We start from the raw sequence: 19459 nt of genomic DNA on the forward strand, positions 1-19459 counted from the left end.
TCACTATCTGAACTGTCTATAGATTTCTATTACCTAGGACAATGGTAATCAGAGGATTAATCATATAAATCAGAGTGAAAAACACAACAGCAAAAACGCCTGTTTTAATCAGGAAAAAAACTCCACTATATTATGCACATTATAGGGTGCAATTTAATTATGGAGAGACTGCCTCTAGACAAAAAAGCAAATTAATGTATAAGAATTACAATAGTACTCGAATACTAGCATGATAATGATAAAACCAAGACATAAACAAATCACTGAATATATAATATACCAGGCTGTACAAATTAATTCATTCAACAAACACACAGAAAACACTATGAGCCAGGCACCAGGTTTAATGAGGGAAAAGAAAAGTTTTGGTTTTTACACTGAAGAAGTTACAGTCTACTGGAAGAGTCAGCCAAGAAACAGTGTGGAAAATGCAACAAGTATTACCACAGAGGCAGAGATGGTTCAAGATGAAGCTGAAGAGGTAAGCATGGGCTAGGTCACAAAACAAGCTCTGTTGTTTACAATCTACCCCAGGGACAATGGGGAGCCATTAGACAAGTTTAATTTTTAGAAAAATCACTCTCACTTTTATGTGAAGAATGGACCAGAAAGATGGGAAAGAAAGAAACCTGGTAGAAGGTCTGAGTAAAGGAAACGGGGAATCTACACTAGAATAGCAGGAGTAAATGAACAGAATTAGAAAGATGATAGAGAAACGTCAGTCAAGGAGTCAAGTCAAAACTTCTAGATTTCTGAATCAGAACTAAACTGAACTAAGCAGAACTATGTGTGAGGGGGTGAAGAAGTAATCATAATTCATTCCATTTTTAGATATGCTGATTCCAAGGTGACTAAGAGATTTCCAGTAGGAAGCTGTACAAACAAGTCAGCTCTGAAAAGAACCTATCTACCAAACAAACAAACAAAAGTTTGGTACTTACCAGCTTAGAGATCGTGTAACTGAAGCCATGACAAAGGATGAGATGACCAGGGAGAATGTGTAGAGTAAGATGAGCAGAAGGCCAAGGCTAGAGTCATGCAGAGCAACATCAACACCTAAGAAGTGTCTACAACTGAGGCTGAGAGGAAGAATTTAAAAGGGTAAAAGTAAAAACAAAAGAGAGCATGTCGCAAGCCAAGGGAGTATTTCAAGGAGACACAACCAATAATGCCCGAAGTCACTCAGCTATCAAGCAAAGTAAGGTCTAAAATGGGTCTGGTTCATTCAGTGCAGAGCTCATGTATAAACATGATGACAATGGTTTCAGTAGAATGTTAAGGACATGGTTTCACATTGCAAAAATCATATTTAAATAGGCTGATGAGTGCAGGATGACGAAGTAAAAATGATACCATAAATAAATATCTTAGAAATAAATGGAAATGTTGGAAAGCAGTTTTTCTGGGTTGTCTTTCTCAACCAAGCGAAATGCTTAAGTGCTAATGGTGGAGGAAAAGACATAGGAGAAATGAAGAATGAAGAATTTTAGTATCACCATTTTTACCCCCTAATTAACCAAAGGCAAACAAAGAAACAGCCTGACATGATGTATCCCTTGATAGAGTAACACCACATCACTTAGAAAGCATTCTTGCCACAAAATCAAATCTGAATCTGTTCAAGTCTCTGGTTCCAACTATCAATTTGCAAGAAACTAGAGGGCAGAAGAATATGTTAAAGACTTATGTGTCTTTACACCAAGTGTATATGTACAGTTGAAAGGCTGAAGTCAGAGAGTGAGATAATTAAGACCTATCAATTTGTTGGCTATTATTAATTATGTTATTAATTACCACAAAAGGTTAACATTGTTTTTATTACAACCAGCTACGTATTGATGACATATGGTAGACAGAGACAATAGGTATGATGAGCCCTAGATGCAAATTAAGAAAGAAGATGTGGGTTCAAGACTGTCATCAATTCTATAACCCTGAGTAATTCATCTAACTTTTCTGGAAAAGAGATAGTATCTAAGGTTCTTTTTAACTCAGATTATTTCATTTTCTATTAACTTCTTACCTTTAAACTTTCCTATCTTCAGTATATATATTTTGGCTATCAGAAAGCACAGGTATCATACTTAACAATATAATACAGGCAATGAATAGTATTTCTCAGATTTACCTTCCAGTTACCTTCTAGCTTAATATTTTAACATGTAATTGCAAAATATCCCATAACAAAAATAAATAGTTCTCAAATGGAGCAAAGGAGAGAGTTTAAAGTATTTTACATTGAACAATCTATATTTAACCAACAGTACAAATAAACCAGGCAGTATTTTCATACCACCTAGTGGAGAAGTTCTAAATCTTTGAGGGTCACTGGATTCCTTTGAGAACATGATGAAAGCCAAGATCTCTTCCTTCAAAAAAGCACATATGAAGATAAACAAAATTACATACATATATTTTAAGGTGGTTCACAAATCCTTCCAAAGTCAACATCACGAATAAAACGACTTATCATTTTTGAAATGTATTTTGGCAGTATTTCAATAGTCTAAGCTACTTGTATATATTAGAAACATATTTCAAAGAGTTTGGTATATTCATTTGCATGTCAATGTCTAGACATTCTCAGAGGTCAAATGTGTGTTGTTGCCTAAGCACTAGAAACAGAGGCTATTCAATATGCTTTTTCAAATGCAGGATTCTCTATACGCTAATGTTATATCCACTTATCTGCTACACCAATGCAGCTCTCCTAGACAACAATGTTTACAACTTGGTTAAGTACCTTGCCACAGAAAGAGAAAGGGGAAAAGTAAAAAAGAAAACAGAAAAGAAATAGGAGAGCATTAATAAAACAATCCTATAAATTGGATGGTGACTATAAATCAGGATGGTGACTGAATCAAGTTCCTCTCATTTTAAGTTTCAATGTGTTAACACAGGTTTCACACTTACGAAAACAATCTTTATAAAATATCACTTCATTAATAATGTATTTTGTACACTGTTCCTTGCTAACCAGGAGTTTATGAAATAGGGGAAAACAGCACAAAAAATAAAGGATGTATGTGAAAGGAAAAATAAAGAAACAATTATATGGTAATAGTAGAGGAGTACTGATAAAAAAATGGAAATCATCAGAATTACTTATTATTAGATTTAGAAGAGTTTAAGAGAGCCACTTAAGACTTTTACAGCAGTTGATTATCAAAACCTGCTCTCATGAAATTGTCATTCAACAATGCTTTAAAGAAGGTCAGCAGATTATCTAATCTACATTCCTTGAATAGCACATCCTTAATCCAAATATTTTCCAGATACAGCAATGAAGCAAGGCAGAAGCTACTGTCAACCAAGAATTATTAAGTACCTTTTCAGACTAGTTTTCAAGAGTTGAAGAATAAAATCTGTTGTTTCCTGATGAACTATGTGCTTCATGAGAAATGAAAACTAAAGCAATCATCTCCCAAAACAAGGTCCTGCCCCCGGATAAGAAATGTTTTTTCACTTGTGCTGTCTTCTCTTCCCTTCACCACCCCAAATTGTTTGCACCATCCAAATCATTCTGATTTCTGAATAACCAACCCAACAGAACGTATACATATGTGTTTGATTTGCACAGTCCTCACTAAAGAAGTAAAAAGGAGGACCATCTTTCATCCATTTAAATAGTGGTGGGTATTTTGGGTGTGCCTGCAAATTCTTCATCACTTCATCAGATGACATTCCTTATCATGGCATCAGATATGACGTTACAGTTTTCTCTAAGTTCTCAATAAAACAATGTTTAAAACTGCATCATTAGTGTTATAGTGCAATGCAGTCATATAATGGGGGGGGAAGGTATACTGACCTATGAGGTCAATGCACTGTATATTCTGAAAAATACCTGACTCAAATTTAAAATTTTAAATTTACAGCTGAATTGATTACATAGGACAACACCCGCCACCCCAGATTTACTTTTACTTCCTTAAATCAATCTCTGTGATCTCCTCACTCTCCCACCTAGAGACAAGCTTCAAGTTCTGAAGTTGTTTTCTAATAAAAATAAAATGGCAGAAGTAAAACATTAATTGTTCTTGCAGTATCTTGTGTTCTGTGTAAATAATAAGAAAAAGTTAATTTTCTCCAGCCCCACAATTTGAAAATGTTAGATCACTGAAAGTTTTTAATTAAATACTAAAGCTTTAGTGTCTATTTGTTCTAACTCTGCTTCAGTTTAGAGGTCCACAATCCATTAAGACTTGGTGTTGGCAAAAAATAAAAAAAGATTTGGTGTTTGCAGGCAATAGTAAAAACAAAAGCAAAAAAAGGCCAAGCTGGTTCATCACTGAATGTTGGACTAAGCTCAGACACAGTCCACTTTCTGAAAAAGTACAATTCTTCCAAGAGCCGCACAATTTCCTCACTTTCCTATTAGTTACAGCTAACCACCATATTTAATTTTACAAAATTTAAATCACTCATCCAAAATTTACATTAAAAATATTTTGCATTTTTCAATTAGCCTTGGACCAATGATTAAGATATCACCTTTTTCATTGAGAATTACCCCTATTAATCTCAAGTCTAGTAACTCTTAATATTAAAGGCCAAGTGCTGCAAATAGATGCTCCATAGCTTTAGATTACGAATCTAAAGAAATAGTATTTTTAAAGATGAGATTAACACTTAAATCAGCAGACTTCTAGTAAAGCAGATGACCCTCCATATTGTGGGTGGGCCTCGTCCAATCTGTTGAAGGTCTCAAGAGAAAAGATTTACACATCCCCCTGAGACGTGCAAGGCCAGCAGACTACCTTTGGACTTGGAGCTGCAACGTTAACTCTTCCCGGGTCACCAGACAGTGAGCCTAATCTGCAAATTTTGGACTAGCCAACCTTCACAGTAATATGAGCCAATCCCTTAAAGTCTCTCCCTCACCGTCCTCTCCCTCTCCCAGAGAGGGAGGTGAGGGAGGTTGACTGATTGTGGGCCACTTTTTTCTTTTAAATATATACATACATCTTTTTGGTTCTGTGGTTGCTGTAGAACCCTAATGTGCCCCCAAGCCCCCAGTTCTGTTATAATAATACAGCAGCCTTTATTTTTTTTATTCCATTGTTGAAAATACCACAGTATTTTTAGCCATTCTACTATTAACAGACACCTGGATTGTTTTCCAGTTTTTAGGTATTATGAATAAGGCTGCTATGAACTTTCTTATACAAGTCTTTGTGTATGTGTATGTGTGAACAAATATTTTTCTTTCTCTTGGGTAAATAACCAGGAATAGAATTATTTGCTCATACTGTTTAATTTTCTAAGAAACTGCCAGAATGTTTTTCAAAGTGGTTGTGCTATTCTATATTCCTATCAAGTGTATGAGTCCTGATTGTGCAATGTTTTCCAACACCGAGTGGTTGTCACTCTTAAATTTTAGCCACCTTATTGTATTTTTTTTTTATACATTCTGGTTTTAATTTTCATTTCCCCGATAACGAACAATGTACATTTTTATGTGCTGATTAGCCAGTTATGTGTCTCCTTTCATGAAATGGCTGTTCAAATACTTTGCTTACTTCTAAAATTTTATGTTTTTTAAAAAATAATTAAGTTGTATGGTTTTTTTTCTATTTTGGATACCAGTCTTTTGTGAAATCGATGTTTTGAGAATATTTTTTTCCAAATCTGTGTCTTGCTATTCATTTATTTAATGGTGTCTTTTGAGGAACAAAAGGTTTTAATATGGATGACACAGAATTTATCATTTTTCTTTTAAAATTATTGTTGTTTGCTGTTTGTGTATCACTTGAGAAATCTTAGCTTCCCAGTCATGTTTTCTTTCCGGTGCTAGATTTTATGTTTAAATATCATTCATCTCGAGTTGATTTTTGTATATGGTGCAGGGTTCTTTTCCCGCCATACTGCTATTCAGTTGTTTCAATACTGTTTGCTGACAAGATTTTCTTTCCCCACTGCGTATCTTGACACATTTCTCTCAAGGGAACTGACTGTATAAGTGGTGGTTGTTCACTTTTAAAACACTCCTTTTACTCTCTGTTCTTCACACTGAATAATTTCTATTGATCTAGCCTCATCTTCCATGACCCTTTATTCTGTAGCTGCCAATCTGCTGTTAATTTCATCTAGGGAATTTTTCATGACAAATACTGTAATTTTCAGTTTTATAATTTCTATTTGATTTGAAATAGTTATCATTTCTATGCTGAAATTCTCCATTTCTTTGTTCATTATATCCATTGGTTCTTTTGAGTGTTTGAAAATATTTATAATAAATGGGTTAGAGTCCTTTTGTTAATTTCAATACCTCTGCCATTTAAATTTAAGTCTGTTTCTATTGATTACCAATTTCTTTTCCCCAGGTTTATTAATATAATTTATATATTACATTGTGTAAGTTTAAAGCATACAATATAATGATTTGACATACATATACATTATAAAATTATCACCCCAATAAGTTTAGTTAACATCCATCACACCTCTCATAGTTAACATTGTTTTTCCTCATGATGAGAACTTTTGAGATCTACTCTCTTGCCAACTTTCAAATATACAATACAGTATTATTTGACTATTATTTTCTTGATTAGCGGTCATATTTTCCTGCTTTGCTTGCCTAGTAATGTTTTATTGTATGCTGGATATTGTGGGTGATACCTTTTAGGGAGGCTGGATTATACTGTCTTCCTTTAAAGGCTGTGAGTTGTTGAAGACATTTATTTTACTTTATTTAAAATTTAATTTTTTATTGAAGTGTATTTGATTTACAATGTTAGTTGCTGGTGTACAACAAAGCAATTCAGTTATACATATGCATATATATATACATATTTTCAAATTCTTTTCTAATACAGTTTATTACAAGAAATTTAATACACCTCCCCCATGCTATACAGTAGGTACTTGCTGTTTATGTATTTGATAAACAGTAATGTGTATCTGTTAATCCCAAACTCTTAATGTATCTCCCCCCTTCTCCTTTAGTAACCGATAGTTTGTTTTCTATGTCCATTAATCTATCTCTGGTTTATAAATAAAATTTGTATTTTTTTAGATTCCACACATAAGAGGTATCATATGATGTTTGTCTTTCTCTGACTTACTTAGAATGACAATCTCCAGGTCCATCTATGTTGCTGCAAATGGCATTGTTTCATTCTTTTTTACTGTTGAGTAATATTGTATTATATATTCTATTTTACACACACATTTTTTTAGATTCCACACATAAGAGATATCGTATGATGTTTGTCTTTCTCTGACTTACTTAGAATGACAATCTCCAGGTCCATCTATGTTGCTGCAAATGACATTGTTTCATTCTTTTTTACTGTTGAGTAATATTCTATTATATATTCTATTTTACACACACACACACACATCACATTCATCTGCCAATGAACATTTAGGTTGCTCCCATGTCTTTGCTACTGTAAACAGTGCTATAAGCAGTCTTTATTATTACAGCTTTAGTCTGTCACTAAACCATACTGGAATGAATACTCTTCACCCCTCATATTGCATAAACTACTCCCTGGATACTCTCCAGGCAAATCAATGCCATCAAGGATTATCGAATGTAAGAAACGGAGTTATAAGAAACGTCCTGAACAAAGGGCTACTGAGGTGCAAAACAGATAACTAAGAACACTCCTATCCTGTTTCTTCATCACTCTCTTCACTAAGAGTTTGTGGTATTCACTGCCATTGCAACTTAGAAGCACCATCTCATTACTACTGATATTCCCACTCTTCTCTTTTCTCTCCTTGTTTCTTTTTCCTTGGCCTGTCTACCTCATACTTCTTAGTTTTCTTTTTATTGACATTAATCAGGGTGCCTCTTTGTTCTCATGGCACGCCCATCAAATACATGCTATATATAATCTCTGTCCCAGAAGTGTTCACCTATTGATGGGTGCTCAGAGACTGCTTCTTTGTTGATTAAAATCCCTCTCTTCTTTGATTTAAGGCATGAAGCCACTTTGAAAATCTGATAGTTCCAAAGGAACTGAATTCTTTCTAGTGCTTTTTTATCTCAAATCAGTTTTCTGTGTGATACAAGTGCGTATGCCTATAAAAAGGGAAACAGAATGTGAAAAAGACAAACATTTGTTGTTTTAATATGATTTCAGAGAGTATGGGTCACTTTTTCCTTTTAAATTCACTCTGGCATCAATATACATTTAAATGAAAACAAGAGGAAAAGATCTACTATTTACTGTTTTATAGACATACAGCCTGATAGAAACATTGACAAAATGGTTCTAGAATGTAAACCATCCCTCCAGAAAATAATCGAGCTTCCTATGAATTATGTTCTACCTTATTAAATCCATTATTTCCAGATTCACTGGAATTCAATGATGCCAAATAAATATCTCATAAAAATGAACACTAAATCATACTACTTGCTCTCTAATGTAAATTCCTACTTGGGTTCTACTGTTCTATTGAGTGACATCAAAAGAGAAAATAAATTAATCAAACGGATGCTGATGACCTCTGTGAGTTTACATAAATTTAGGCAATAATTCTTTAGGCTGAAAAACACTTCTGGGTATGTTTTTACAAACAGTAAATGCCACATATGTATTTTTTTCAAATTGGATTTACTAATAAAATAGTTCAAGGAATTAACTATGGATTTTAACTAGAAGTGTGCATTAGAACCACCTGAGTAACTTCCTGAAGCTAATTACAGCTGGCTTTATCCTCAGAGATTCTGAGGAGGCATCTGAATTTTAAAATTTCTCCAGATAATTTTCATGTACATCTTCAGTAAAGAACTACACACTCAACATTACAAACTGTATCTAGTCTTAAAGGGCCAAAAGCAAAATTATGAAGAAGAGGAAATAGAGAAATCATCAGTGTCAGAAAATACCATCTGGATTCCAAGGGCAAAAAATCAAATTGGGAGGCCAAAGTACTCAGGTTTCAATGGTAACTGCAAAACTGTCACCCAAATTGGAAGAAATATTTACAAAGTCCTTCAAATATATCTTGAAGAGATATTTTATATTAACAGGAGAAAGAGGTCAACCCAACATTCTGAAATAACTAAGCATCCTTCATTATAGTTAAGCTATTACTAAAGACTTAATAAAAAACCTTCAAGAAGAAAATACTGCTGGCTTGTTCATTATACAACTCTATCTAGTCCTCCTCTTCCTGGTATGTTCTAATAAAGACACATTCCTTTGTAACTATATTACTCTGTTGCTTTTTATCTTGATTGTATCTTCTCCCCTTGGTAGACCAAAGGTCTGCAAACTTTCTATAATGGGCCAGATAATAAATATTTTAAATTTTGCAGACCTTGTGGTTTTTGTAGCAAGAAAGCAACAATGAACAGGTGTGTCTCTGTTCCAATAAAATGTTATGGACACTGAAATTTGAATTTCATATAATTTTTAACCAAATTATTATTAATTTATAAAATTAAATTTAAATTTTACAAAATAAATTGTATAAAAAATTAACAAAATATTATTTTGCTTTTTCCAACCACTAAAAACCATAAAATTCATTCTTAGCTCGAAGGCTATATAAAAATAAGTAGAGGCAGGATTTAGCTTGCCAGCCATAGTCTGCAAACCCCCTTATCTAGGCAAATGAAGTTATCTGATATGGGCTACTTTTAATAATAGTAGTATCTCCTTCATAGGGTTGTCAGGCAGATTAAATGAGTTGATACATGTAAAGGGCTTACAACAGAGCCTGGCACATAGTTAAGTGCTATATGACTTTACCCACACTCATAAGAGGAGATATAGAAACTTAGGTATTTCTGAAATATTTCCTCTATTTTGCTTAATACCTTTTTCATTTGTTCGCCTATCACACTGAACCGTTTTGCCTAAAATCTGATTGTTATAAAAAGGAAAAAGCAATCGCTGTTGTGGTAGAAAAAGTATCAAATTATGTTTCATCAGCTTTTCCTAGAAACTAATTCCTAGTTCTCTTTCTCAAAAATCCAAAGTAAATATATCCACCTGCAATTTATCTACAGCAGTAGTCTCATTAACCTGAATCTCAGGCCAAAAATACCTTACCTACCTACTAAGGTAAATATTTACAAAGATCTACTAAGATCTCAGAGGAGGACATGGGATCCTAATTTTCGATACACTACTGCAATTGCAGTCAGGAAGGACTTGTCTATAAAATGCACATATTACATTATAACCAGGCATGGCTTACAAGTTCAGGTTTAGAGTACTTTTTCCTTTAGTTAAGTAGTCAACTTAATTAGCCAAGGAAAGTCAATGACTCTCACCCTTGGTTTAGCCCAGCCGAACACTAAAGTGTGAGTTAAAGAATGTAAGGAAAAACTGTGTAGAACTCAGGTGAGGCCATTTATCTCCAGAAAGGTATAATGAAGCAGCATTCCATATGCTCAAGTCTTTATTATTGAAATGTTTTATTTTGGGTACATGCTCCTCACCCATGTGTCGTGCAATTTTCCATTCCCCTTCACGATTCAGCCTGAAGGTAGCCAATCACCACCTCTGTGAAGCCCTCCTTGGCCAGCATACTCTCCCTTAGCAGCAGTAGGCACCCTTTTCTTTAGCTTCAAGTGTCATGTACATATAAATCCTAATAGCTACCATTTACTGAATGACTTTCTATGCTAGGCTCTTTTCCTGCAATGTTTAATTCTTACAACACCCAGCAAAACAAAACAAAACAAAGCCAACAACAAAACAAAACCCCCAATGTACTTATTTAGCAGATGCAGAAACAAGTTCACTAAGGTTAGAGCCTGTATTCAAGGTTAGACAGCTAGACAGTGGCAGGGACAGGATTCAAACCAGGTTTGTTTTTGACTTCCATACCAATAGCTTCAAATAGCAGGAATGAGGACAGATGGAAGCCAAGTAGGCAGGATTCTGGTTTTTTTTAATCTGTTTATATACTGGGTTTCTGCATAGAAGTTTTTTGGAGAAGTTTTCCACTGTTAAATAAATTTGAAAAATCATCAATTCTACCTTGTGCTGCCTCCCACATTCTTTGTAACTATATACATGCTATCTCTAGCACCAGACTGATCTCCTTAGGAACAAACACTGAACTGATTTCTTTGCCTCTCTAGGGCCAGGCACAGTATCTGGCAACTAACAAACATTTGTATGCAATGAAGCTTTGAAAAGCGTATCTTTCCAAATCAACTATATTTCCATGGTTACGAGCAATTAAAATAACTTATAAACTGCACAGCAATTTATATTTAATAAAATTCTTTCACATATTATCTTAAGAGAAACCAAGTGAGCTTTTAAAAATGTTTTCCAAAGATAGCAAATTTATTCAATATTTAAAGCTTTATTTTAATAAAATATCAATTATCTAACAACTGTCAAAACAGTATTAGCAAAAGATATTCACCATGTTTTACTTTGTCTTAACTGACATACTGAAATACTATTAGGGTGAAACTATTTAAAAACTGCCAATAATGGCAATTACACAGGTTCAACTTAATGCTTATCAATGGTATTTAAACACTATTAGCAAAGCTCTCAGCAGCTAGTATAAATAGCAGAACCTGAGGGATTTATTTACATAGTTTTGACCAAAAAGTAAATAATAAATAAGCAGAGTAACTGCCTTCTCTCTGTGATTTCATAGTCCGTTGCACATACACATATTTAACACTTCTCACACTCCACCATAATTATCTGCCTTGATGTTGACTCCTCAACAACACTCCTCTAAAGCTGCAACTTTGACATATTCTTCATTACATCTCTACCAAATACCATGGAATTAACACAGTAGGTAACTAGTGTTTCTAAATAACTACTACAGGAATCACAGTAAAATTGAGATAAAAGTTTACCATGTTCTCAGAACTAAAGATGCACTGCATCACTTTATTCTCATCTTTCTTTTCTAAAATTCCAAAAAATCAAATTCTGAAATATGAGCAATAAGATACATTCAAAGTCCAGCTGCTTGGAGCTGGATTTGATGTATTTTCCCCCCCTTTTTAAAGATTTAACACTAATTAATATATATCAGAAAAAGTATAACAATTAAAAAATCCTAAAGAAAATCAACTGGCTATCTTAACTTTATACAAAAACTTTAAAAGTTAAAGACCTTTTAACCTTCGAACATGTGTATTACTCTTCTGATTTCTGCTTACAAATGCTACATTTTCAAGTGACAATTAGACAAAATTACAACAGAAAGTCAAAACTAAGTCACATATACACAAAAATCCACTGCTATAAAAACCAGAAGAAAAAAGCTTACTAACACTTCTAAGCATATAAACAATAGAAGACGTATTGTTTTGTGTGATTTTTTTTTAAGTACAAGGTATGGTGAATGCTAATGCAGACAGCCCTAAGATATGATGATGCAGAAATCACTGCATTTTTAAGCAAGAGAGTAATGTTCTAAAGTTAGTGTTTCATGGTGATTGTTTTGGAGATAATATATAGGAGATACTAGAGCAAGAGAAGGCTAGAAGTAGAAGATAACAGAGGCCTGGAATAGGATGGAAGGCGTGAGAATAATTTGGAAAAAAAAGAGCTTTATGGTCAAACAGCAATTATGCAAAAGTAATTTTTTTTGACCCAGTCTACTACTTGCTCCTGGTCTTAAAGATGACCTTCTCAAGCATATGATCTTGGTTCTAAAGGTGGATCCCCTGTTTACAACCAAGGACAATTTGCCCAGATACTGTGACAACTCAACTCAGAAAACTTGGCATTTTTTGTCTCTCAACCGAAGTGATTTCTAGTTTACTATTATCCACACCAATGTTTGCCTCCACTAAAACAAATAACTGAGAAATAACTATATTGTGTCAGTTATTCAACTTATTTACTGAGGATCTACCAGGTACCCAGCATTCAAACCAAACACTTATCTGTGTCCCACGTAACTTATGTGCCTCATCTATGGGAATACTATATGTGACTCAAAAGCAATGCTAAGAGATAGTCCCTGCACTGCCCCAAAGAAACTTACAACATAAAGATGTGAGCTATACATACATATCTATTTACTTTTCATTGACTATTCTGCTAGGCTCTGTGATATGAGGTTTTACGATAAAGGTGAATAAAATGTAATCCACCCCTAAGAGGATGTACAATCATAGCTAGAGTAAGGTGGGAGGGTGGAGACAAAAAAGGAGGTAATAAAGTACATAACGTGAGCAAAGGACTAACTGAGTCACCTTTATGAACTGAAAGACTAAAGATGGAAATGATTGGCAGTGTTTTGAGGCAGGTTTTAGAAGAAGGAAAAATAATATGTTGAATAGAACATGAAACAAAATAACCAAATGCAAAATTATTTTAAGCAGTTGGAAATAGTTGGAAACTGCTAAAAAACTGAGGCTAAATATGGCAAACTAGGAAAAACAAAAGGTAGTCAACAGTAAGAAAACAGTAATTTCAACCCTAAATTCAAGAGATTCAGCAATGAAGGTAAGATACTGAACCGTAGTTCCAGTAGGGCTGAAGAAAAAAAAAATCTTACTTGAGGAGTCTAGCACATGTGGAGAAGGGGCACAGTCACATATTAGTATGTTTCTTGAGGGGAGAGACCATATCTATTACAGACATAAATAAAAACAACACCTCCTTACATTTAATCCATGCTGAACACTGCTGGGAGTCCATTTTCATAGGAATGGTCTGATGAAGCAATTTCCAGCAACATAAAAACAGGATTGTATACTGGCCCCCTTTTTCTTTAAAACTGTTTCTTAATGACTTTACCAGTTCTGAACACTCTGAAAGAATACTGCTCTGTCTACCTTCAAACAAGAAGACAGGGATGCAGCAGATCCAAAATTATTTTCACAAAAATATTTAAATCCATCATACTTGATTGTAGTCTGTATTTGATGTAAGGAACACCCACACTTCAGGTACTTGCCAAGGAGCTTGATCTCAAAACATATCAAAAACTGGCAGGGAGGGTATAGCTCAGTGGTAGAGTGTGCGCTTAGCATGCACAAGGTCCTGGGTTCAATGCTCAGTACCTGCATTAAAAAATAAATAAATAAATAAACCTAATTACCACCCCCCACAAGAATTAAAAAAAACTTTTTTAAAAACTGGATTGAGGGAAACTATGTCCACTGGTCAGACACCAAAGGACAATCTACCCACTCATTCAGGCTGACTCTCACGTGACGTGGCTGGTCTTCCCATGCTGAGTGTTAAATACCAGACATCCACTTATCTTAGATGTTGATGAGAGAAATGATAACTACACATAATCCTCTTTATGAGGACCCCTATGAGAAATTACATTCTGATAGTGCTAAGTGTTAGTTATCTTTCTGACTTAACTGGTTTATTTTTATCTTAAGGACATTGTGAAAAATAACCTAACAGGTTTTTTTTTCCTCTTGCCAACTCATAGAAAGTGCAGTCAAATCTGACTCTATAGCAAGACCATTTTGATAGACCTTTGTGGCCTAGATTCTGATTCCATTTTATCCTTACCCTTTGTTTTTGTTTCCTTTTTCACGTTTAATTTGCAGAATTTTGTAGTTTATGTATCTTTATAAATTGCCTTAAATAGGTTATAAATCAAACACAAAGACTAACTAGGAAGGTAAAAGTGAGAATCAGCTAGAAATAAGACAACAGTGGTAGAATGGAGTTTTAAAGTAAGTCCAATTAAAAACAAAAAACATTCGGGGGAGGGGGATATAGCTCAAGTGGTAGAGCACATGCTTAGAATGCACGAGGTCCTGGGTTCAATCCCCAGTACCTCATCTAAGAATGTATAAATAATAAATAAACCTAATTACCTCTCCCCACCAAAAAATAAAAATAAATATAAAAATAAAAACACTGAGCAGACAAAACACATTTTCGATCTGAATTCTGGACCATCCTTTTGTAGCCCCTGAATAAGGTACTTAATAAATACAATATTGAAAGATATAATGGTTGAGAAGATTAAGCCAGTTTCAAACCCTCTGCTTAAAACTGTTCCAGAACAGCTAAAAGAACAGGTAAATATCTGGCATTCCCATAGAAGTTCATGATCTATAAACCATCTTCATATCTTTTTGATCTTCAACTGCACTGTGTGGCAGCCTTCACAGCTACCTGCACAAAATTCTGAGATCACCTCATGTCTACAGAGAACAATGCAGTTAACATAAATGAGTGAAGCAGGTAAGGTTGTGATCTTTCCATTCAAGACTTATTTTGTTCACATACTGATCAGAGTACAAAATTCTTCACTTCCAGAGAAATATGCTGTTCTACTTTTTTTTGAATATTGCAGTTGTCTAGCTATACTTTTCCTCCATTTTTTATAGAAACATCAATAGACAAGTATTTCTTCACTATCAACAACAGTTCAAGGGCAGGGGGAGGGTCCAGCTTAGTAGCAGAGTGCATGATTAGCATACATGAGGTCATGGGTTCGATCCTCAGTACCTCCATTAAATAAATAACAATAAAAAATAAACCTAATTATCTCCCACCACACAACAAAAACAAAAACAAAAACAAAAAACCCAACAAAGCAAGGGCAATAATAAACAGTAAGGAAGTGGTAGGAACTTGTTTCACTGGAGAGCTTATGCCCATCTAAAGGAGCGCAGCTGTGACTTAGGCCAGCGATTGTCAAGGGAAAGGTGGGCCCCATTGTTGTCAGAGCTTCTAATTTTTCAGGATAATCCAAAAATAAAGACTTTATGCAAAATACCTAATTCTAAAATATTGACTCAAAAAAAAATTTAACTATACAAAGCCTGGAGAAACACATTGCACTTAGTTCGGCCTACAGGCCACCAGTGTGTAAACAAACTCCTGGCTCAATGCTGAATTAAACAAAGATTTTTGGAACAGCTGAAGAGACTGAAGCAAATGGAACAAAATTTAGGAATTTATGGTCTAAAATCAATGTCACAGTATTAGTCATTCTGTTTATTCAATTCAAAGCATAAAATTACTAAAGAACAAGTATTTAATTAACCTTAAGATAAATTCTGCAATGCAATAACAAAAATCAAATTTTATCATCTTATCTGCAGACAACTTCCTCATGTCACTGCAGCACTGTCTGTAATAGTAAAAATTTGGAAACAATCTAAATATCTATTTCTGTAGTGCAGATATAAAGAAACTATAGTAAATCATATCTAAGAAGTTATGTAACACAATAAATGAGACCTACATATATCAATACATCTAGAAAACATTTTATTAGGTAAAAAACAAGTTGTAGAATAATACACAGTGTAACATTCATGTAAATTCTAAGCATTAATATACATTGTTTATAGATACATATATGTATACTAAAAGTACAAAAACAGAACAAAAGAATATATAAAAACTTGAGGAGGAACTTTCCCACTAAGAGGAGGAAGGGAGGGGAAATAGGACTGAAAAGAGGATATCAACTGTATCTCCAATAACACCTGATTTCTTAAAAACAAAAAACAAAAAAACAAAAAAAAACCAAACCCAACCTCCAAAGCAAATATGACAAAAGTTAAAGTCTGTCAGTTAAGACAGTAGTTAGGTGGATATGTTCTTGTATTACTGCAGATACTTTTCCTGCATATTTGACATATTCCATAATAAAAATTAAAAATTAACTGTAAATATGTAAAATAAAATTTAAAAGAAGAAAAAACAAAAAGCACTTTTCTGAGTATAGGTCCCATGACAGGCCCTCTGACAGCAAGCTAAATGTGATATGAAGGGACAGAAGGAATAAATTCTACACTTTTAAGGTCCTACTGCATAGAATTTTGGAGTCAAATAGTGGAGACTCAAATATCAACTGGGCCACTTACAAAGTGACCTTGGGCAAATTTTCAAACTACCTAAGCCTATTTGCCCATGTATAAATGGAGCTAATTCTATCACTTCCTCAAACAACTGTGTGAAACTTAATGAGATAATCAGTGAGTGTCAAGGGCTTGTCTACCATTTTATTTCCCTCAATAGAGTTCTAAAATAGTGAAGATGTATAAAGAAAATAATTTCACTTTGAAGATGATCATATGGCACAGTATCTTTTGCACTTACTTATACGTACATTAGCAATGTAAAAGAGATACTGTCTTCCTGGTGTCCAAGGACAGAGAACAAATTGGTTTTACCATCACAAAAAAGCAGAAAGTAAAGGGAGATTGCCCTAATACCATTATATCAACTCATCTTAATCATCACCATAGTAACAACCAACATTTACCGAATACTTAACTAAGTGCAAGGTACTGTTCTAGGTTCCTTAAATGCATTAACTCATTCGATACATCAGAAAATTTTATATAAGCTATAACAAGAAAAAAAAGTATTAGATACTTTAAGATTATGAATTCAGAGAAAAAGAAAATTTCTTTTAGGTGAAAAAAATTATGGAAGGTTGCCAGAAATGGAGAACCTGGTATATAGATTTGAAGGATATATATAGGTCAGAGGGTACACAGAGGAAAAGAGAAGGGAGGGAGTGGTAAAGAGTGAAAACATCATAAGGAAGAAAGTATCTTCATAAGGCTGAATCACCAGATACATGGCAGGCAATAAGAAAAAGGATAAAAAAGTGAGCCAGGACACAAAAGAAAAGTCCTTGTGTGCCAATTTAGGATTAAACTAACACCTATTAAATACCATGTTTCTAGCAATGTGCCCTTTGCATTTTCATATACAAGGCTGAATAAATACAGTAAAAAGCTGGCACTGGGTTTTTGGCAAGAAAGTGACTTGAGAACTGTGGTTCAGGAAAATTAATCTGGCTGCTCTATGTAATATCCCACATAATTCCTCCTCTTACTCTACTACAAATGGCTAATGACACCCAGTTTCTCAATTCCACAAATCTGAGATGTCTTCTGATACTTTCCTCTACCCATCACACACTACTCATTCACAATTCTACCTCCTAAAGCTTTCTCCAGTCAGCAACTTTCCTTGTCACTATCTTATTTCAAGCACTAATCATTCTTTCCTAAAAAAGCCTAAGTGACCTTCCAACTCCAATCCATATTCCTCACTGACACCTACATGAACAACCTACTTATACATCTGATCATAATGCTCACTTTTGCTTGAAATTGTGTCATCCAAATTGCCTACAAACTACATAGAACTTATAAATTCTAACAATCTGGCTCATACATATTTTTCCAGTCTCATATTCACATGTGCCCTACAATCACCTCTGCCAAACCACTTTCCAGCATACACATAAGTTTTTCATGCTTTTGTACCTGTGTATGGTGCTGTTCTCTATACCTAAAATGACCTTCTCCCATGTCCACTCCAATTATTCATTCAATATTTACTTTATCATCTTTCTCAGCTGTCTTTAGCGGGGAGATTTAATGAGCCCTGGAACAGCCTAAGTGACGGATATCATACACAATGTACACCACACAATCCAGGATCCAGATTTTTTGGGGGGGGGGTGGAAATCAAGTTTGCTTATTTATTCATTTTTAGAGGAGGTACTGGGGATTGAACCCAGGACCTCATGAATGCTAAGCATGCACTCTACCACTTGAGCTATACCCTCCCCACCAGGATCCAGACTTAAAATACTATAAGGACACTGAATTTTCTACCCATTTAATTATTTCATTACGAATCTAGAGGAAATTCAAATTAAAGAAAGTTCTAATTTCAAGCAAGTTTCCCCTCACCCTTTAATAACACTGAATGGGAGGAAAAAAAAATTCTTAAAATTTGACTAATCTAGAAATAGGGAGATACATATACATAAAATCTCAAGCCTTAACATAAAAACAACATAATAAAATCATTATTTAAGCTTTCTAGCTCTTTGGACTTGGGCTAAATGTGTTTTCCACACAATAGTGTATTATGTTTAGAGAGAAATTTCTCTCCACCTACTAAGAAAAATATATAAGCCTACATATTTAGAGAAATTAAAAACTATCTCAGGCCATTAGTTCTCATTTTTTATGGAAGTAACATAATATACCTCCAAAGCCTCAAATATCACTAGCATAGAGAACAGCTAAGATCCAAAGTACTTTAAAAGGATATTGCATTAGCGCTACAGTAATCAAACAGTGTGGTATTGGCATAAAAACAGATACATCGATCAATGGAACAGAATAGAAAGCCCAGAAATAAACCCACAGACCTACGGTCAATTAAACTTTGACAAAGGAGGCAAGAATATACAATGGAGAAAAGACAGTCCTTTCAGCAAGTGGTGTTGGGAAAACTGGACAGCAGCATGTAAATCAAAAGAAGTTAGAACCATACACAGGTTCTAATACCATACACAAAAATAAACTTAAAATGGCTTAAACATTTAAATATAAGACAAGACACTATAAACCTCCTAGGAGAAAACATAGGCAAAACATTCTCTGACATAAATCTTAGCAATGTTCTCCTAGGGCAGTCTATCCAGGCAATAGAAATAAAAGCAAAAATTAACAAATGGGACCTGATTAAACTTACAAGCTTCTGCAAAGCAAAGGAAACCATAAGTAAAACAAAATGACAACCTA

At 34.3% G+C, this 19459-nt stretch overlaps 1 protein-coding gene across 5 annotated transcripts in view; it reads right to left on the reverse strand.

Moving 5' to 3' along the window:
* Positions 1-19459, reverse strand: part of PAFAH1B1 (platelet activating factor acetylhydrolase 1b regulatory subunit 1) — a 63791-nt gene that overhangs the window by 33345 nt on the left and 10987 nt on the right. Inside the window, exon 2 of one of the 5 annotated variants that reach the window (XM_031685408.2) lies at positions 13818-13975. The exons of 3 other annotated variants lie outside the window; for them this stretch is intronic. The gene's annotated coding sequence lies outside the window, so the exon portion shown is untranslated. Of the gene's footprint in view, positions 1-13576; positions 13724-13817; positions 13976-19459 lie in introns of those variants that run through there. One more of the 5 variants, XM_072939024.1, reaches the window with a different exon arrangement.

This window comes from Vicugna pacos, chromosome 16 (genome assembly GCF_048564905.1).
Source record: "Vicugna pacos chromosome 16, VicPac4, whole genome shotgun sequence".
Taxonomy (NCBI): domain Eukaryota; kingdom Metazoa; phylum Chordata; class Mammalia; order Artiodactyla; family Camelidae; genus Vicugna; species Vicugna pacos.